General features: G+C 43.0%; 1 protein-coding gene across 1 annotated transcript in view; it reads left to right on the forward strand.

Moving 5' to 3' along the window:
• ADRA1D (adrenoceptor alpha 1D) overlaps positions 1–23,073 on the forward strand; it is a 444,375-nt gene that overhangs the window by 40,653 nt on the left and 380,649 nt on the right. The gene's annotated exons all lie outside the window — the stretch shown is intronic.

Here is a 23,073-nt window from a genome sequence, read left to right on the forward strand (position 1 = left end):
TGACCTCCTAACCTCCCAACCATCCTCTACAGTCGTCCCCATGGCACCCTCATGCCCCACAAGAAACAAAAAGAATATGACAATAGATAATGTCATACCCGCTATTCTTCCAACCTTAAACGCCTTGCCTGACAATTTAGACCCCGGCACTTTAGTTCACGAGTATAACAAAATTATGACTGATACTCTGGACAAAATTGCCCCACTTAAAATGCGTACAAGTAAACCCAAAGCCCATCTAAATAAATGGTTCACGCCCGAAATCAAGGCTTTACGTCTCACCAAGAGAAAATATGAATCCAACTGGAAAATATGTGCAACTGCTGAGAACAAGGCTAACCTAATATCTATCTCCCGTCAATACAAAAACGCAGTCTGTCTGGCTAAGAAAAACTCATACAACGATCGTATCGCCAACTCCAAATCAAGCATGAAGGAACTCTTCTCCATCCTAAAGGAACTTGAGTCACCTATTGCCATACCAGACACCTGCACTAAAGATCAGACCTGGTGTTCTGACATCCAATATGCTCTAACTAATAAAATTACTACCCTCCAAAACAAAATTCAACTTAAAAAAGACTCGCTTAAACTCCCTACACTGTCACCACCTAAGGCGATCCACATGCCTCAACATACCAAATTCTCCTTCACCAAAACCTCCACACTCGAGATTGAAAAATCATCCTCACCCTCAAACCATCCAACTGCAAAGGTGACATCTGCCCAGCACAGCTAATAAAAGACGCTGCCAGAGACCTTTCACCATTTATCTCCAAACTTGTCAATGCATCTTTCTCCACAGGTATCATCCCAGCTAACCTAAAACAATCCTGGGTGCTCCCGTTGCTTAAAAAGCAAACTTTAGATCCTCTCATCCCCACCAATTACCGTCCAATCACCACAGTTCCGTTTCTGCTAAAGATCATGGACAAAGTGGCCTATATACAGATTCAAAACTACCTTGAACTGCACAAACTACTAGGATCTAGACAATCTGGCTTCCGCCCACTACACGGAACGGAAACAGCCCTGATTGATTTAAAGGCCCAAATAGACGAACTGAGAGATCAGGGTAAGACAGCCCTCCTCCTCCTACTAGATCTCTCAGCTGCGTTTGATCTTGTGGACCACAAAGTCCTCTGCAAACACCTGGACGTTGCCGCTCACTTCTCCACCCAAGCCATCAGTTGGATAGAATCCTTTCTGAGTGAGAGAACTATGAGAGTCTTTTCCCCTTCGGCAGCAGCTGACCCTATACCCATTACTTGTGGTGTCCCTCAGGGATCCTGCGTCTCTCCGACCCTTTACAACATATTCACCAAACCTCTGTTCGATGATTTGGACAATCTCGGTATCACCTACACTAACTATGCAGATGATACACAGATTCTCTTCCCACTTTCTGGGGATCACAGTGAGGATGGGGAGTTGGTGAATAGAGTGTATCTCATCATTCAGGCATGGATGGCCACTCACGGTCTTTGCCTGAATGATGATAAGACAGAGTTGATCATTCTGGGCACACAAGCCAATATTAACAAATTGGGCCCAGATTACTCAGCCTTCAGCATAGACGGAAATGTCATTAAAGTCTCGAGGGAAGTAAAAACACTTGGTTTTTATCTCGACTCTACCCTGTCCTTCACTAAACAGGTAAACTCCTTAGCCTCCACCACTGCTTACACCTGTAAATTGATCAGAGCAGGCAAGCCCTTCCTGTCCAATACCAGCTGCCTAATCCTGGCTAGAGCCTTAATTCTTTCCCGACTTGATTACTGTAATGCCCTATACAGTAGCGCCAATAAAGCCACTACCCTAAGACTTCAAACTCTACAAAATAATGCTCTCAGAGCTGCATTAGGAATAAGAAAGAGGGAGCATATCTCCTCGACTAGGCGGCAACATAAATGGCTTTCTACTGAGAATAAAATCCAGCTAAAAATGATCTCATTAACCCATAAGGCCTTAAATAATGCTGCTCCTAGCTACTTGATGGACAAAATAAAAAGAAAAACTTCCAATAGACCCATGAGACTCGCCAACTCCAATTGTTTGGCAGTACCTAGATTCAGACTTGCCAAAATTGGTGGCGTTTGCTTCCCTGTGAAAGCTGCTAACCTGTGGAACGCCCTGCCACCTAACCTTAGAGCTGACCAACCCTTCCCCCATTTCAGAAGGAACCTTATCAAACACATTATCGCCAACAATGACTTAACACCCGAACACTCACAAGCGTAGTCCTACCTAATGCACCCCGACGCGACATCAACCTTTATGTTTATTACTGCTAATCATGTATATTGTTAACTGTACTTTCATGTAAATACGGCAACTCTTTATCTGTACATTCTAGTAATTTGTGTAATATGGCGTAATATTGTAAATTCATTTATATAACATTGTAACATTGTAAGCTTCGCATATACTTGTTGCTGCGCCCGGTAACCTAAGGGTCTGGTGCGCAATATAAATAAATAAACAAACAAACAAACAAACAAACAAACAAACACTGAAAGGTTCCTCCCCCATATACAGGTCCCCCAAATTGATCAGGTGTTCTGTCCCCAAACTGCTTAGTATAATATTCTGTTTGCATTGATAGGCCTCTCTCCCACTATACAGGTCTCCCAAACTCACCAGGGACTCCATCCCCAAACTGTATCGTATGACATTCAGATTGCATTGATAGGCCTCTCTCCCAAAATGATCTGGAGTTCTGTCCCCAAGCTGTATTGTATGATATTCTGATTGCTTTAATAGGCCTCTCAATAAAGGCGCCCAAAATTGTTATGGGGTTTTGTCCCCAAACTTCATAGTGTGATGTTCTGTTTGCATTGATAGTCCTCTCTCCCACTTTACAGGTCCCCCAAACTTACCAGGGGCTCCATTCCCAAACTGTATCGTGACACTCAGATTGCATTGATAGGCTTCTCTCCCACTATGCAGGTCTCCAAAATGTATCAGGGGTTCCACCCCTAATTGTATTGTATGATATTTAGATTACATTGGTAGGCCTCCCACCCACTATACAGGCCTGCTCCCAAACTGTATTGTATCATATTCAGATTGCACTGATAGGCCTCTCTCCCACTATACAGGTCTCCTAAACCTGCTCCCAAACTGTATTGTATGATATTCAGATTGCACGGATAGGCCTCTCTCCCACTATACAGGTCTCCCAAACTTGACGGGGGTTCTGTCCCCAAAATTGCATTGTATGATATTCGGACTGCATTGATGGGCTTCTCTCCCACTGTACAGGTCTCCCGAATTTAGCAGGGGTTCTGTCCACAAAATTGCATTGTATAACATTCAGATTGCATAGTTAGGACTCTCCCAGTATACAGGTCCCCCAAGTCCAACAGGGGTTCTGTCCCCAAGTTGTATTACATGATGTTTGGATTGCATTGTGGGACGTCCCTCCCACTGTACAGGTCTCCCAAAACTATTAGGGGTTCTATTCCAAAATTGCATTGTATGACAGTCAGATCGCTTTGATAAATTGTATTGTATGATAGTCAGATTGCATTGATAGGCCTCTCTCCAACTACACAGGCCTCCTAAAACTGACAGGGGTTTTGTTCCCAGACGGTATTGTGATATTCGGATTGCATTGAGAGACCTCCCTCCCACTGTACAGGTCTCCCAAAACTACTAGGGGTTCTATTCCAAAATTGCATTGTATGACAGTCAGGTCGCTTTGATAAATTGTATTGTATGATAGTCAGATTGCATTGATAGGCCTCTCTCCCACTATACAGGTCTCCCAAAAACTATCAGGGGTTCTATTCCAAAATTGTATTGTATGACATTCAGATTGCTTTGATAGGCCTCTCTCCCACTACACAGGCCTCCCGATTCTGGCAGGGGTTTGTTCCCAGACGGTATTGTGATATTTGGATCGCATTGGGGGGCCTCTCTCCCACCGTGCAGGTCTCCCAATTTTAGCAGGGGCTCTGGTCCCAAACCACATTGTGGGATATTCAGTTTACATTTATAGGCCTCTCTCCAACTATACAGGTCTCACAAATATAGCAGAGGTTCTATCGCCAAATTGCATCTGTTGCAATTCAGATTACAGCGATAGGCCTCTCTCCAACTATACAGGTCTCCCAAATTTAGCGGGGACTCCGCTCCTAAATTTGAATCACAAGGATTACAATACACCTTAGGGTCCCACCTACCATACGAGACTCCAGAACATAGTCAGAACTAGCCTCAAGCACAAACTTAGCTTAACCACCTTAACATATTCCCAGAGAGGACTAGACCGTGATAGAATAGTTCCAGCCGCCCTTATCCTTTCAGAGAGACCTACACAGACAGCACTGAACTTCGACTTACACCTCTGACAACAGTACGCCCAGCACTAAAACCCCTACCAGACAGCGCTCAAAGGACACACAAACCGACCCACCGGAAGAACAGATGGCACAAAAGCTCCCAAGCCTACCAATACAAGAAGAAACACCAGCACTCCCATCACAAGACACAGCAGCCAACCACTCAACCAGCACCTCCGCACTGAGCACCAAAATGCCCCAGACCAGAAAAGGACGCAGAGGAAGGGCACAAGAAAAGGCCGCACTGGAAACAGGCACACAAATCCAACCTACCACCGAAGCAACAGCCTCATATAGAAGAAACACAACACCCAAAACCAAAACGACCAGAACAAAACTCCAAAGGGAAAACTCCCTATATCTCACACCATACCTTGCAACAACCCCAGAACCAGGAGACCCCAATGACAAAGAGACATCAAGACAGACAAAGAAAATCCTGAGACAACCAGAAAAAAGACGGGAACACCCAAGAAGAAGGTGGCCAGAATCCGACCCCATCACCCCATACATCACAAGAACAGAAGGACACCCCCAACACCCGTGCCATACCGGACATAACGACGAAGAAGATCTTATAACCAACAACCCAAACATGTACCTAACTGACCAATTCGACAAAGAAGAAGCCTTCATGGACTTTCACCAAACCAGCACAAACATAGAAGCAACACCACTGAACAGCCAAGCTTTCAATCTAGCAGACCACCTCAATGAAGATGCAGCCTCCGCTGATCCTCATACGCCCTCCTACATTGAAGCTACAACCTTCGCTGATCCTCATCCATCCACAATCAACGCCAACAATGATGCCCCGCAACCAAACAACCACAAACCAAAACAAGGTACAACCAACAAGCAAAACCACACCAATAAGATCCACTGCAACCTCATCAATGCAAGATCAATGTCGAAACATGCCACTGAGATATAGGATCTGCTCTGCGACGGAGGGATCGACACCCTGTTTGTAACAGAAACCTAGCTAGATGACAATTACAAGATCACACTCAACAACTGCTTACCTGAATACTTCAAATGCGTCCAATCAAACAGAAAAGGTGGAGGGCTGGCAATCATTCACAAAGAACACCTTGATATCAAACTGGAAGACCGACTAATCATCGATAAATGTGAATCCCTAATCATACTTCTATCAGTAACATCCAAAACAAACTTGAAATTCGTACTAATATATAGACCACCAACCTACGACGCAACCTTCGTAGACTCCTTCACAGAAGCAATCACCGTCCTAGCCATCAAACACAATCACCTGATAGTCCTAAGAGATTTGAACATCTGGTTTGAAGGAGAAAGCACAACCATACAAAAATTGCTAACCAGCCAACTAGCAGAGATGAATCTACAACAACTAGTCAAAGGAGCAACCCACTCGGCAGGGCATACACTTGATGCAATCTTCGCCAACAAACTACTCCTCACTACGGCACCCCCAATTCAAATACCCTGGAGGGACCACCTCATCATCCCCTTTGTAATCAAAATGACTGGGCAAACAATCAATCAACCTGACAAAACAACGAAAACCATGAGAAGAAATTGGAGAACCATCAAAAACTCCAACCTGCATGAACTCCTGGAGCTAAGCAAACCACACCCAACATTCATGGAAGAAGATAACCTGGACAAAAAGGTAACCCTGCTGCATTCCTGGATTATAACTACTATAGACAACATCGCCAAAGAAAAACCCTTCGCTTCATCTAATAAATGGTCTATGGCAAAATGGTTCACCCCACTACTGTGCACCATGAAAAGAAAAAAACAAAGACTAGAACTTGATTGGAGAAAAAAAACAATGCGGCAAACAAACTGAAATTCCTACAACACAACCGGGTTTACAAAAAGGAAATACAAAAAGCAAAGAGGAAACACTACGACAACCGAATCTTCGAAGCACCAAACACCCAAAAGGAGCTCTTCAAAATTATAAACGAAATCAAAAACCCTCCAGGATGTAACAACACACCAACTCCGTCCACAAAACTCTGCATTGACCTCGCGGACCACTTCAAAAACAAAATCTCTAACATCCAACAAACCATTCAAAGCAGACCGTCTGATCTGACCACAACCCCAACCTACACCCAGGAGGAGCACCCAAACAAACTACAAAGCTTTCCAGAAATAGCAGTGCAGACATCCGTCAAACTGGTGAATGAAAGCAACAACTCAGGGTCCCCCGATGACCCATGCCCGCCAGACATATACAAATCAATTCTTAAACAAGGAACGCCCATGGAATATCACAGGAATGTCCTCAACCATTCCATCGCAAATGGGAAAGTGCCACAAGCCTTCAAAACTGCATACATCAGGCCACTACACAAAGATACAGCGGGAAACGTAGAGGACCTCTCCAACTACAGACCTATCTCAACATCCCGTATACAGCCAAGCTGCTCGAAACGTACATATACAAAATGACCCAAGAGTTTATAGAAGAGCATGGCCTACTAGACCAGGCACAAGTTGGCTTCAGACCACTGAGAGGAACGGAATCAGCTCTACTCTCAATATGGGATTATCTAAAAACCAACGCAGACTCGGACAACAGCACTGCCATGATACTCCTAGACCTATCGGCAGCATTTGACACAGTCGACCATGACACCCTCATAACGAGATTAGAAACACTTGGAATAACAGACACCGCCCTACTATGGATCAAATCTTTCCTAACAAACAGAACGGAAACTGTATGGATGAAACCCTTCAAATCCAGCCCAAGAGATTCCACCTGTGGAGTAGCACAAGGATCATCCTTCTCCCCGCTACTATTGAACATCTACCTGTATCTACTTATCAGAATCATCAAAAGCCACGGCCTCACCTGCTACAACTACGCTGACGATACACAAATAATCTTCAAAATACAAGACAACCCGGAAAGAAACTCAACACTAGAAAACTGCCTCTGTGATGTATTCTTCTGGATGAACTCCAATTCCCTCAAAATCAACCCAGGCAAAACTGAAATAATGACTGTCACAAAAAATGGAGGAGAAAACCAATTCATCCCTTGGCCAAGAGAACTCGGGACTACCCCAGCACCCTCTGCGATTGTAAAAAACCTGGGGGTTCTGACGGACAATAATCTCACGCTAGAGCCACAAGTAAACGCTCTCCTCAAGAAATGCTTCTTCCTCCTGCGAGCGGCAAAGAGAATCTTACCGTTCCTATCGTTCACCAACAAAACGACCACCATCATCGCCCTCGTCATGTCCAAAGTAGACTACGCCAATAGCCTATACCTAGGCATGCCTGAATGACTCCTAAAAAAACTACAACGCATTCAAAACGCGGCAGCCAGACTACTTCTGAAACTACCCCGAAGAGAACACACTGCACCAGCGCTGAAAACACTACACTGGCTACCAATAAAACAACAAATAAAATTCAAAACAATGTGCATTACGCACAGAGCAGTACACAACGAAGGCGCTGAGTTCCTAAAAGACAAACTGTGCATACATCGACCAACAAGAACGCTCAGATCAAGCCTGGACATCTGCCTGGAACCGAAGCCCTACAACAAAAGAAAACTTGGAGGATCCTCCTTCTCTCACCAAGCCCCTAAAACCTGGAACGACCTTCCAAAGTATATACGTAACACTAGAAACCACCTATTATTCAGGAAATTACTTAAAACCTGGCTCTTCACATCATAACTAAAAGACTGGCCACAGGGGCACCGACATACCAAAAAACACCAACAAACGTAGAGTGACCGCGATATGCACCGATCAATCAATGGGAAAAGCTGAGGCAACTATCCAACGGCATACTAAAGGACCAAATGGGAGACACTCGCAATACGACCAAAGACAGTAAACATAGCACACTAAGACAGAAAAATTAGAACAAATCATCAAGAGGACATGGACCTAACTATGACCTTCCCCATCAGCCCTTAGAAAAAATCATAGAGAGGGAAAGGAAGCACTGCATCACGGGCCCAAAGCAATGGGTGAGAAACAGAATGTTTCATCACTACACACGGCCCACCTATACAAAGCAGAAAGCACAATGCCCCACCACACAAACTACAACTAAACAACAGTCTCAAGGATGTTCGCTCCACGGAAAACAAGGAATTAGTCACGACAGAAGGATACGAACGTCTGAATACACACGCTCACCAAGACGGACCCACAAAGACAGCACTTCAACATGACCGCAACCCTGAACCACTCAAAGCCTTAACTGACCAGGGTCAGACTAGATTACCTAAGAATAGACGCACCCACCAATCCATACTATACTCAATAGGATACAGCTGGACCAGCGCAACATCACCAAATCGAGTCGGCCACCAGGAACCAGCAACATCCGAACCCACAGCAACATCCGAACCCACAGGTATACAACTCTGAATCTGAACCTGGATACAGACTCCACTAACCCAATCCTTAATCTTCTGCTTACTTAAACCCACACAAAACCACACAACCATCTCTCTCCCAGCAATCCACACGCATTTTACCACACCACATCAACAACACATAAACTTCACCCAGAGCACTCGTGGCCTTCATCTGATCCAATACTACCACCAAAGCCCAGCACTCGGTGTCAACCGAGCTGAAGCTGCCAACAGCACACCACATCTCCCACTCTCCTTCTCCCCTCCTTCCGACTAACCCTACCCCCACCCTTCCTGTTTACAGATCCATCAGAGCACCTGGGGACCAATTCCGTTGGTGACGGTGCGCTATACAAGTACCCATAACATGACATAACATAACATGTATTTGTGGGTTAAGGGGTAAAATGGGGTGGGGAGGTGCTTGGGTAGTGATGGTAGTTAAGGGGGAAGAAGGGGCTGGGGGTAACCCCCATAACATAAATTAGAAGAAAACATTCTAAGTGATTTCCCCACAAAGTATTTCATTTCGTAGTAATGACATGGAACCGAGGATATAGATTCCAGCATTTGCAGGGACAGACCACCTGCAAATGAGGGCACACTAGTGCCTACAGTCTTAACGGGCGTCCCTCCTGTGAGACTGAAGTGTGCTATCTGTAAGGAAGATGGCATAATGTGCTGCATGCTGTGTAGCTGGACACTAGTGAATGCAACCCCTGGGTGCTCTGGTGCGTATGCTATTGCGCTACCCTTTTTAACAAGTGAGTACACCACAAAGATGCCTTTAGTTTCTCCCTCTGAGAGCGGCGAACTGTGCTTTGTGCACTCATTTACAAATGCAGATTGTATGAGAAGTAAACGTGAGAATTAAATTAGCTCCTGTTATTATTTATTGTTTCATAATTTCAGTGCAGCTCAAAATACTCACCGAAGCATACAGACTTGCATCACACAGCATCACACGCATCTGTTTAAAAAGAAAGAAACATAGATCTCCTTGCGATTAAACAATTACGGTATTTCCATGAATAATACATGATGCTAAACCGATGCTAGCTCCAGCTTCTCCAAGCCATTGTCATGATATGCATTGTATATACAGCCCCACTGATCATCCTCTTGCTGGATGGCCAGCCCCGGATGACACGATAAGGCATAGACATCAACTAGGGGTAGCTACAGGTACTGGCTGCTACCCCTGGCAATCGGCTTGCTACCCCTGGCACTGCCTCTGCGACCCCTGGCCTACTGCAAGTTTTAGTGTGCCAAAACCAGCGTGATATATTACAGGCAGACTATTTTTGCACTGAGCAATGAATCACCCTGTAACACAAAATTGTATTTGGTCGATTTCACGTTTTCAGAATTATGTCTCCTTGTGTAGTCGGAGCCATTACCAACATGGGCGTAAGACAAGCGGGGCACAGGTGGGGGGGGGGCAAAACCCCCCCACAATTTTAAGTTGGGGGATACAATGGCGTTTATCCCCCCCAGAAAATGTGAAAGAAAAAAGACAAAGAAAACACTTTTTGAGTTCAAATCCGTCATAAACCAATGTAAATATTTAGAACTAAACTCGTACATTCACTCACAGGGCGCGAGTGCATACATGCGCCAGAGATGAAGTAAGTTAATTATATTTTTCCACACAGTATTGTGGAGATTGTGAATTTACACAGCCTGACAGTATATTATGGTATTTTACAATTATGCAGGACAATAATTTGAATTTATGAAGGTTCATATGAAAATGCCTGTTGTGGGCCATCTATCTAAGGTAAGAACACATGTTTATCATTTAGTTCTAAATATTTACATTGGTTTATGAACGATTTGAACTCAAAAAGTGTTTTCTTTGTCTTTTTTCTTTCATCTCTATATATATTCACTGCTACCTGCTTCAAACAATTGCATGGTATGTATGAATATAACATTGTTCATTGTGGGTATACCTTGGATGAATATATACAGGTTTGCTAAATCTTTCCTGGAGTTTCACACAAAATATATGGTTATGAAAATGTAAATACTCAAGGCACATTAGAGAATACAGCCCTGACGAAGGAGATGTGGATCTCCGAACTGCATTGGCAATAAAATTCACTGTAATGAAAATTCAACCATATTGGCTTGGGTTCTTCCATCTTTTGACTTGGCCAACAGGAATGAGATATTTGATACTCTAACAATATTGATTGATTTCTTGATTGATCTACGGTTTTGGGAATCAAGGAGCTACACAATTAGGATCAAAGTTATTAGAACATTAGTAGTATCAGTGCATTAACCTCAGAGGAGGTATAATTGAGAGCGACTGTTTAGATGGGTGTGTGACCCCACCATATTTCCAGACTTCGTATATTTGGCACAGGTGTCTCTGAGCTTCATGCAGTCAGCTCCTAAAAAATTAGTTTTCAACGTTTTTACAAATATCTACTTGATTCGAACAGTAGGTGGTGCCCACCTTTTCCACATTCTTTCACCATAATGGTTAGAAACGCGGCCAGCTGTTTTGCTAGTTATCCAAACGAGCCCCCGGCTAGAGGAGACGCCCCGAGAAGGGTGGGGCTGCGAGGTAGTAGGGTAGCACCCTCTGCCCTCCTGGCAGAGCAGTGCAGGTGTGCGCCACGGACTCCTGCCCACCACATGTAAACACAGTGATTAATGGTGCCACCTTTGGGCGCTCTGAGAGGAGCGCTCTAGCCACAGTGTTTCCCAGAGAGAAATTTGACGGTTAAGGTTGCATCTGTTCATTGCATAACTTGGTACGGAAGGAGGGCAGGGGCTGCCTACACACTACGTGCACAAACAGCAGCGTCCACACCCTGCCAGCAGAGAGGCTTGTGTGGAATGGAGTCTGGAGCAAGGTGTGTGTGGAATGGTCGGAACAGGCGTGTGATGTGTGTGTAGAATTGATTGGCAAGAGGGGTGTTCCTACAATAGAGTTTGAAGACGTGTGGTGGGTTTTGTGCATAGGATTTCTATGGAGAGAGGGGTGCTGTTAAGTGAGATCCTAAAGGGGCTTTAGCTTGCACAGGAAACAAAAGGGAACATGCAGGTTTAAATTCGATTCAAGGCAGTGCTTCTAACAGGTAAATACTTTCTGGCAACACATTTTAGGTGGTAATTACATGATTTCTTTCAGCAAAAAGTGTTTTATTCAGTTCAGTCAATTTCGTTTCAATTGTGTACTATCCAGAAAATGTAGATTCTAGCAATGTAACAACTGTTGAACATCTTCAAAATTGAACAGCTTCACCAAACCAAATGATAGACTTATGGAAACTTAACGTGTTTCGGTTCTAAGACTTCCATCAGAAGCATACACGGCTAAGAAACATAAAAACGGCACATTTTAATGACTCAGAAAGTAGGGCTTAATTGGATGTAATCAAAAGCACACCCCTCCACCACCTAACTACATGGGCATTCTGGGAGTTGGAGTCATCGAGATACGAGGCAATTGTGAGCACAGAACCAAATGTCAGTCATGTTTGAAAACCATTGAAATGCAAACATCTGGTTTTTCACAGATCTGGCTCATTTCCATTTGCTTTTGGGTTTCCTTCACATGACCTCATTTTTATGGGCCCATAGAATTGCATGAAGGTTGCAAAAATGTGCAGAGACAAACACTCTGGGTTTTCTGTTTCCTATGGACTCATCATATGGAGCATGACGCAGGGCAGGAAATGTGCTCAGGGAGTTCCCTGCTCTGTGCAAGGGATCTCCGACTGCTTCCCAATGTTGGTGTGGTTGGAGAGGTAGGTATCCCATCACCTATGCTTGCTTTTTTGTGTTTGATGGGTGCAGACAGAGGCCGTGGTCATCCTTTGTTGTGATGGACATGTTTTATCATATTGGGCACTATTATGATCTCTGCTGTTTGGGCTTGTATATACAGCAAAGACCCGCAATAGATGCCAACATGGTGGAACACAGTGGCTGTTATCACAGTGGGCTCCTATGGATTTGTCCACCTATTTGTACATGGTAGAAACACTGACAGAGCCCATAGGGATTCCTGTGCCCCATTGGCATCAAAGTCTGACCCACCTGACATGGGAATTCAGGTTCACAACTTTTATAGTAAGCATTGCTACAAGGGGCCGCATGGCAGCACCCAAAGCCAGTCCTTGTATTTTAGATGGCATGTATGTTTGTACCTTCACATTTATTACTAAAAACGTGGACCTCCAAGTCCCAGCACACAGTGTTCACAAGTCACAACCAGTGCTGGCAAGCTGTAGTGAGTGGCATGGGGTCACTGCCAGCTGTCAACCGGCACACTGTGCTTCCTGCCTCGCTGCCTAGCAGCTACATGAGTTACCGGCCGCCCAGTGACTAAAACACAATAAATAAAAAAAGCAAAGTCCCAAGGTGTCCCCTGTCCCCCCAGATCTTCTGGGTCTCCTACGCCCCTGACTACCAACACTAATTCCTGAACCAACATATGAACACGACGCATGTTCTTTAATAGCAATACCACTTGCCATTTTATCGTTACAATAATGAGAGAGAGAGCCCAAGTGTCTTTGTGTATATTTGAACAGTTAATAAAAAAGAATAATAACATTTATGCAATTACCCTTTTTGTGCATTATGTAGAAAGGGTTGGCAATATCTCAATTACATTTTTGCCACTATTAAGTTATATATCAAGCATCCCACCACAATGAACCATTATTGTTTTACTCATTTCTATAAAGATGTCCTTGATATTTTCAGACCATTTTGTGGTTTGCTCCTTCCTACAAAGCTAATCTTGTTTTTCCATATCTAGCTGATCCACAACACTGGGATTAATGTTGAGATGTTAGTAGTCATTCCACTCTGGCAGCTAAAGTGCTTGATGTCCAAACGTGTATATATGCTTGATATTTTCAAAAGCCTTATTGTTGGGGTGACTTTTGTTTAAAAGAATTTGAAAAAAAGGAAATAAGGAAATGCGTACCAAACCCAGTGTGCTTTAGGTATTTATTGATTCAGTCATACAACTCTCACAGACATATATGACAAATATAAAGCTCTTTAGTCATTCTTATTTTCCCCAAATTCTATTTAATATGCAAAATAGGCAAAAACTCTGGTTTTATGGTGCTACTTCACATTATCTTTGGATTTCTTTCTAATCAATACACACATACACTGTGTTTTGTTAAGCAATCACTTGCATATTCAAATAAACAACATGCATTTTTTAAACCATTGCAAAAATGTGGGTATTCCCTTCAGAAAAATAAAATTTAAAAATGATTAATCATTTTCTAATATTAAATGAATGCCTATGTTTAAGTCAAGCACGGAGTTCCCACAGGTAGCCCTAAAATGATGTTCAGAAGCTAACACTAATTTCTCTTCCCGACCCCACATTTCAGATTTCTGTGGCCACCCAAAAGGTGCAAGCATGAAATAGATCATAGAGAAGTTAAAATGGCGAAGAGTAAATCTGAATGTGCAAGTACATCAAGAAACCTATGAAAGGATACCCAAGGCCATAGAAGGATGAGAACAAAAACTGTGTGCCAAAGGTACCCACTATTTCACAGCTGTAAAGGTGTCCCGTAAGGATATCCATTCAGCAATCTTGACATAAGCTGCTAAGCAGGCAAATGACGTCCATACTGGGCTTATCATATGTCTTTGATGACATTCTGCTGCACGCTCAGTACTACTTAGAGAACAAACTGCAAAGTATGTCACACAATGCATAACTGTGATGCTTATAACACATTTCTACATGAATTATATTTTAAATACAAGGTAGGACCAATGACTGCAGGACATCTATAGCTATACCCATCTATCTCAAAATGTTTCTATGTATTGTTCAGTCCAGCCAACTCTATGGAGCTAATAAAAAATGTAAATTATCTTAAATGCAAACTTGCAAGACCCATAGCCTAAACCACACCCACAAAGGTAATATTGTGCTAGAGCGCCCGATCCATTGCTCAATTTCACTCTGAGTGTTGGGTATTTTGTACAGTTGCACAAACAGCAATGATATAAACAGTATATACCACTTCATTTGTTATACAAAGTGCCTGCATTGTGCAGCTACCAGGAATGTTGTTGCTTTCCACTCATGAATGTTCAGGCGCGAACTTATCCATTACTTCACAGTGAGAATGCACAGCCTCAACTGTCTTTACTCTCGTATGTGTTTTTGCACAAAGAGAGTTTACAAATTTCACTTGTGATTTCCAGCCTAAGGGACTGAAAGTACATCGCCTGCAGCAGGTAACTTGACTTATTTCCATGTTGCCCCCTGCTAACACAAGAGCTGTAACCACGAGAAGGGGGTTGAATTCTTTCTATTAAATATTTTTTATAAGATGTGCCTGTACCCCTTGCACAAATTTCATATGTAAAGTTTAGCATTTGACAAGACCAAATGTAGAATTTGAATGTTGCATTGATGTTACAAACCAGTCTAGGTGCTTCTCATAGAGCGATAGCAGGCAATTTGTGAGAGAAACAAGATATTAGCATTGAAAAGCAAATTCCTCATTCCAACCTTCTCTCACGTGTATCCAATTGGCAGACAACTTATATTCTTATCACTTCCTCTAAAAGATTGATTTCAAACTTAACCGACAGTAGGCAATTTGTTGTAACACTTACCTCTAGTGCACTCAACTGTAAAAAACACTGCCTTCTCCAAATTCTGGGCAGCAGGGATCTGAAAACACTCTTTCAACTAACATAACATAGAAGATGATAGGCTTGTATTCATAGAGCGGAAGCAGCAACCTTCTAATCCCTGCAACCTTAAAAGCGTCCTTATAACATTATGGAGCCAAAATGGGGGACAACATGGGGTGAAGGGGTGTAGGTTGGACAACGCGGTCAGAGTTTGTTAAAGGGGCAGAATCTGGTGAGGGTGCAGAGGCTGGCAGAGGTGGAGGAAAGTTGTGGTGGGTGCATGCACTTATTTGGGCCTAGGGCAGCAGAAAGCCTAAATACGCCACTGAGGGGGGAGTGATGGTTGCTAAACCTTCTGCTCCACTCAGCACTACTACTAGTGTGGTAGTGATCCAGTAATAAAGAACTGTCAAATTACCTCCTTCGCCTCTTAAGAAATCAAGTGCCAAGGGAAGTCTGTGCTCTTTGGTGATGTGTGAATCAGCATGGAGGCATCGATGTTGCAATGACACAGTAATACCAAAATAAAATGAGTATTACAACAGGGTTCTTATTAAATATAATTACTTTGCTTTAACACATACAATTGGACAAAAACAGTAGACAATCATACGGCCATAAAGCCAACCCACAGAGGAATGCAGACTTAGATTTATGTGCTGGGAACTCTGGGTATAAATGACAGGAGGGAGGAAAATCAAGCTGAATGTATAAATAAAAGTATTAGCTACAATGGTTACTTAGAAATGTCTTTTTAATGTAGGGAATGGTGTAACTGTCACTAGGCTCAAGATATAAAGAACTTAAAAATGCAATTTTACAGCCATCTAGGCCAAACACTACCCTCGTCTTTTTGTAGCAGTTCAACAGCATTAAGTCTTCTTGGGTCTTTTTCAATGGCACACTGTTTTGAAGTGGCGAGAGGCTTGACTGTGTTCGAGGACCAGTGTTTGCAGCACTTTTAATGGGCAGGTCAGAGGTTCCTGTTGTCACAGTTCTATCACTCAGCATGTGTGTCAAACCAGAAAAAGCAGGAGATTCAAGGTTCAATACATTGAGTTGGTGTTGAAAGTTTCGGATAAGCAGAGAATGGCTGGAACTTCATGGCTCGACTAGATTCTCCAGGCAACTTGGCGCAGTAAACCATAGCTCATAGCACAGGGGATGTGGAATTTGCTCAACAGTGGTTCGATGTCAGCTTGAGCAGCTTGATGAGTCTTGAATTAGAGAATTCTCGATTTTGCAACCAGCATTGCCAAAGTCAGGACTGCAGAGCTTGTAGCACACTAGGTTCTTTCCTCAGGCCCCTTGAAGTAAGCGACACCATGCCCTATTCTTCCCAGTTGAGGAATGTATTTCAGATGTGCTTTCAGCGTCTTTTCCACGGTCCCATGCAGGGGATCCATAGGTAGGCATCAGCTGTCTTCAGTGTAATGCAAGCATTTTTTCCAACAGTTACTTCCCATGTCCCCCATAAATTGTTAGGCAGAGCTGCCAGCTATCCTGCAAATCTTGACTTCAACCTTTAGAAGGGAATTTGATTAGCATAGCTTCAACAAGAATTTAATCTGGATCCTTCTTTTGTTTCAGGTTCAAGCCAAATGATGATTCACCAAATGGGGATACCACCCCATATACAACCAAATCCTAACAGGCAATTGGTCAATTTTCAAGCCTTCCCTTAAAGGCCAATCCGTGTCTCTGTTACAGATTTGAAGCTCCTTTGTGGTGTTACATATAGAGGCCTTGATTTGCAGTCATTCAGGTTAGGATGTGATTTGCAGCAAGAACCAAGATGTCTAAGTCTCTTTCCAATAGCTTTCTGGCCTTCCGATCCCTCACTCATCACTGTCTGTCTCACACCAAACGGTCTCCATAATAATTATGCACAATTTGAAGTAGTACCCATTTTGTCCTGCAGCTCACCTAGAAGTGCCCATTCCCACCCTTACCCCATGAGGAAGGCTCACTATCTGAGACAGATGTCCGAATTCCCACCTAATAGATCAATTTCCAGCTGAAACTATTCACAGGGTATTTTATACATAGATGTTGGTGAGTTCAAATAAACTCCTAATGGCCAGAATGCCTGTGTGTGTTAAAAACCCAAAGAGTAGTTTTTGAAACACTGAGCACTGCCTAAAATTGAAACTGTTCAGCAGATCTAACTTGTCAGAATCCATTTACATGAGCTCCTGACATGTAAAAAGTCCAGGAGATTTATCCTTCGTAATCCCTTAGTAAATGCAAAGCCATCAAAGTTAGTCTAAAACTAAAGATTTGATTAGAGGGCATATAGGGCCTGATTGACAGAGCGATTTCCATTGGGGTTTTGCCATTCCAAAAATACTTTTGTGAATTATGTCCATAGTCTCCTGGGTAAACTGGAGACAGTAAAACTATATCCAGGGTACACATCTTGACTTCTCCACTTGACCAATGTGATGTGTTATCCTCACTACATCACTTTACATGAGTGGGCCTAATTTTCCTAAACTTATCAAATTGAGATCACCTACAAGAGATTCATGTCTGTTTGTACTACCAAAAAAGCAAACTGGATAGTTCAGGCATCGAAATTGGAATTCATGGAGCAGGAGCTGCACCCCTTGAACCTCTCTTTTTGATTGCTGTGTTACTCTGTCAGGTACACTCTTGCTCCTAGTTCCTGCTGAATCCTTAGTCACTGGCCATGCTGCTTTTTATATCCCAGCATTCTCTTTAAATTGCTTTACTTATTGTTTCTTTTACATTTTTGTCAGTTTGGAAATCTTGCTGCTACATCTCATTTAGTCTTTCCTTATCTTTGCAGCTACAGCATAACTAAGCCACTACATCTGTTGCTATAGTAATCTGTTACCCTCTCTTCACTGCTAACCTTTTCATTTCTGCTAACACACTCTTTTCTGTGATGTGGACATGCTCTTACTCTTTCTCGTTGATGCAGTCGCAGAATGATGCACTAAGTCACAGCATTTACCAAAACTACCTTTAAAATAAGAGGCAAATTTAACTTCCGCCAAGTACATGTGACCATACATTCTATACATGGCTTCTAGAGGTGTACTAATGGACCTTTTAAACCTTTTTCTATGTAAATTCCCAGACACATAGAGTTCATGTCAGGTAATTATATTTTGTTTTGCACCATTTGGCTCAGGGAACCAAAAGTAGCTCCTTGTAGCAGTTGGCGTCAAGCTAATCAGGCTCTGTTAGATCCTATCAAGGAACTAAATAGCTCTCAGCCATTTCAAACCCTGGTGTTTTATCTGAAACATCAGGTTTTACCTTCCAAAAACCCTTGCTTTCACTATGAGATACCCTGCTTCCCTAAAATCTCCATGCACCCACTTGTGTCATTCCTCTCAGCCCCACAAAGACCAGCAGTGACATAATCATTATTGTCTACTCCTCCTTTAGGCCCTCCCTCCCATACTCTCTTTTCCCTCCTTTCTCTCATTCATATATCACTTTGGTTCATTTTCCAAGCCTTATCCTTTCATTGTTCTCATTATCTACCAACCCCCTGGTGCATTATCTTCTTCCTCAATTCAACTCCATTCATTCCTGGTTACTTTCTCTCTCAACTTCCTTCTTTCTTTTTGGTGACTTCAACCTCCCTCCCTCTCCTACTTTTGCTTCCTTTTCCTCCTCTCCTCGAAACTTATGATCTTTTTTCAATACTCATCTCCTCCTTCCAACATCGCCTTGATAATGTTTTCTCTACCACCTCTTCTCTCTCTCCTAATACAGCCCCTCATGTTTATTCCTTTGATAACTGTCCCATTACATCTCCTTCTTCCCCTCCCTCATGCCTCCAGCTACACCCATCGTAATCTTAAATCCCTTAGATGCTAATTTCTTCATTTCTTCATTAACCTGCATCTTACCTTCTCTCTCATTCTTTAACTCACTTCCCCCATTATGCCCTCACTCTTCTATACTCAGTTCCACCCTTGAGTCCCTCTCCCCTGCCTTCCATTTCTCCCCACTGTAAAGACTGGAGGGGCTTCGGATCTCTATATGGCAGAGGAGAGGCACAGAGGAGCCGAGCCAAGATTCTCTATTGGTTAGCACTGGTTGAGCAATCAAGGCCTAGCTTCTCAGGAGGTGAATCAGGCTGGTTCGCACAGCGGCTCCGGTCGCCGACGATGGTCGTCGACGGTGATGGACAGCAGTGTCCGGGCGCTTCTCCTTGTGATACGCGGCGGTCCCCATCTCCGGTCGGCAGCCTGTCGTAGGTCTGTCTACCAGAGACCTTTGGCAAAGATCAGCTGGTGCACTATGGTCCCTCGTAGCTCGGGAAGAGGGCGCCTAAACAGGTCCTCTCTGGGTCAGTCCTTGGAGATACAGCAGCTTTCAGATCGACAAAGTAGAGCAGCAGCAAGACTTCTCTTCCAGCAGGGCTTCAATGTTAAGTTTCAGTTTGAACTCCAGTTATTCTTCGTAGTGGACTTCAGCTTCTGAACATGAATTCTAGCAGTGAGAGGCTCCCAGATATACCAGTTGATCTCCAATTCATTCTGCTGGGTCACACTATGGCAAACAATTGGTCAGAAGGGCATTCATGCAGGCAGGCAGCCAATCAGGTGCATAGTACATTCAGGCCATTCACTTCACTTCCACTCACAACACGTTATGTGTATTGGGACAAGTACCCAGCCATTCTACACTCCACACTGCATTCATACCAGTTTCGGGCAGGGCTGTCTCAGTCATTGTGTCAAACACCAGATACTAGACATCCACAACACAGAATGTGTATTCGTCACACTCTCCATTCACCCAGGTCCCACCCACAGGGTGTACACACAACATACAGTCACTTCACAACCACACCATATATTGAACATCCACCCAACAGCCATTCAGGGGTAAGTGACAGAGTCAGGGCTTCCCAGGACTTTGGGGAAACAAGGTAACAAGCAATAGAAAGCTAGAGGCCATAGGGGCCATCTTGGTTCCTATCAGAAATCAACTGATTCCTTTGGAAGGGCCTGGGTATCCTGTAAGGGGATTCAATTCAACACTACAGCTAAGTCAACGCCTAGTCTGGGATACTGAATGGAAACCCTTATTGATATATCTTTATGTCCAGTTCATGCGTTCTGGATGACTACCCCTATATAACACCCCTCTCTTGGAATCCCCCTGACCCCACTGAGCCAAGAAATAGTTCTGTTTTGCAAGTTAAAAGGTTTATTTGATAGTTTAAACGATAGATATATATATGTCACACCTTATAATAAATTAATAATTGAATAGCACACTTAATCTGATATGATAAAGATTAACAACGGAGAATCTGGCACTAACACGCTTCTCTATAATCAATAAGGAGTTGACATGAAATGGATAAGGTAGCACACAGGTGAATAGGAACAAAAGAAGAAGGTGGTACAAAATGCTTTATAGAGTTCAAATGGATGCAAGGTTGAATGAATGAAATGCAGTATAGAGATACTCAATATGATTTCAACAAAACAATGTAATCACTTTTCTCTGGCAATCCCCCCCCCCCTTGATGCAAGGCAAGGAAATGGAAGGAAAACACACAGTTCTCAGAAATGCAATAAAATGTGATTCAGTTCACCCCAGCAAGCTTAGACTACAGAAGTTTGAAAACACAGGCCCAAATTGCTTTGATATGTGCTGGCAATGAATTAAAAAATATGCTAAAATGCTTTTAATTCCCTTTCAGAGGTTCAGGGTGAGTGATAGCTACTCTCTATGAATTCAGGATCACCTTAACAATGCTTTAGTAGTAACTAGCAGGTAAACGAAGTTTTTGGCAAATGGAAGGCAAGCAGCAGCTGTTTTTACATGTGGAGAAATTTGCAAATCGCGGTAAAACTATAGGGGGTAGGAATACGGTTCTAGGTACGTAGGAAAGCCACGATTCTAACCTTTCAGATGAAAGTTATTGCAAGTCTCTAGCACAAACGGTTGCGGAGATATGAGCGATTTTGTGAAGGTCGTTTTTCAGATTTGAAATTTTAAAAGCTCAAAATGACACGTGTAGCTTGCAACTAGAAAATGACAAGTGACAGCTTTGCAAATGGCAGGTGACAGTTAGGAGACAGTTCTACTTAGATTAAAATAGGATTGAATTATATTATTTTAACTAAGAGATTGGTTCTGCACAGTTTTGCTATGTACTCACACTATATTCTTGAGTGAAATGGGCCTCGCCATGGATCTGGTCAGGTTTTAAATTCGCCTCTGGTCTCTGCACTTCACAGTGATCTGGGTCAGCTCTCTCTGGTTCTGCTAACAGGTCAGCTCTACTCTGCTGGTCTGGTCTGGGTTTCTGGTTCTGGATAGATTGAAGTCTCTATGTCTGCTCTCTGAAGGTTGATGGAGGTAAAGTATGGATTTTCCCGGCAGAGCGTCCCGCTGCAGATGGAATTGAAGGTCCCCATCTGTCCTGTCTGTCTGCTTTTATGTGTTTAGAATGTGGGTGTGTTCTAGCATCACTGACCCTACCTCTCTCTCAGCTTCTAATTGGTCAAACTTCCATTTATCATTTGATTGGCGAAGCTAAGTTGTGTCAGAGTGATGTCATTTTATGGCTTGCAGATAGGACACTCCTCTGTCAGATTGCACATATTCTATATTTGATAACAAAAGACATATTTCACAGTTACACAGTTGCTTGAAATTACATATACATGGTGTGGCTGAATTTAGCCAGGTCTCTGTCCAAATCTGCTGTTTCTAAGAGCTTGCATTCAGAAATGGCACATAATTGACTTTTTAACTGATTTTTCAATTTCTGACATTGACCCAACTTTACATACATGTGCGCAGGGAGTATGGACATTAACTGATGAAGTTTCAGATTTTTAACATGCATACATTTAGAGTAATATCCACTTTTCCGCTAACACCCCCCTGAACATACCACCGGTTCTAAAAACCTCTTAAACTGTGGGCAGAAAAATCACAAGAATTATGGTATCATTTATAACATTTTCACATGTCCGCTCTATGAATGATCCATCTTTTTAAAGTTATGTTCTGGCTCCAAAGGGGTGTGGTTTCCTCTCAGCACAAGGTAGAAATACTGATTTATCCAGTTCTGCCAAGCCAGCTTGCTCTCACAGGCAGTGCCCCTCCCCTTTCCTCAGGAGGAAGCCACTTTTTATGACCATTTACGACTCCTGCCAATAAAACCTTTGCCTGAGCCAGGACAGGGCTTTGTTCACTTTCCTGCAGAGCACAGGTAATTCAATTATCAGAGAGATGGCATATCCTTAGTGTTGCCAGCAAAAGGCAGATAGGCCTGGGAACACAGCTGTGACTCAGGTTTCACTCCTGATGGGGGTAGTTGCCAGGCAAATTGGAATCTCTTTAAGCTGTCATTTCTGTTCCCCAGTTTCTGCATTCAAATAAAACTAAACATTTTCACATGTGCAGCTAGAAGGCTGATTCTAAGTGCAAAACTATGACATTTCAACAGTTACAAAGGCATGTGACACCAAACATAGGTCACTCATTTAATCTAAACATTTTCGATTTTAGTGTCTTTAAATCCAGTGCAACTTAAACTGCTGCAATCCACAGCTCAGCCAGTCTTGTTATAAACCTTCAAGTCACTTCAGAATATCACTTTACATTGTATCCACCTCTCAGTAAGTCTTTCTTTGGCCTGCTTTGGGTTCATTCATTTTTACACAAAAAAGT

This window comes from Ambystoma mexicanum, chromosome 6q (genome assembly GCF_040938575.1).
Source record: "Ambystoma mexicanum isolate Mex_15411 chromosome 6q, UKY_AmexF1_1, whole genome shotgun sequence".
Classification (NCBI taxonomy): domain Eukaryota; kingdom Metazoa; phylum Chordata; class Amphibia; order Caudata; family Ambystomatidae; genus Ambystoma; species Ambystoma mexicanum.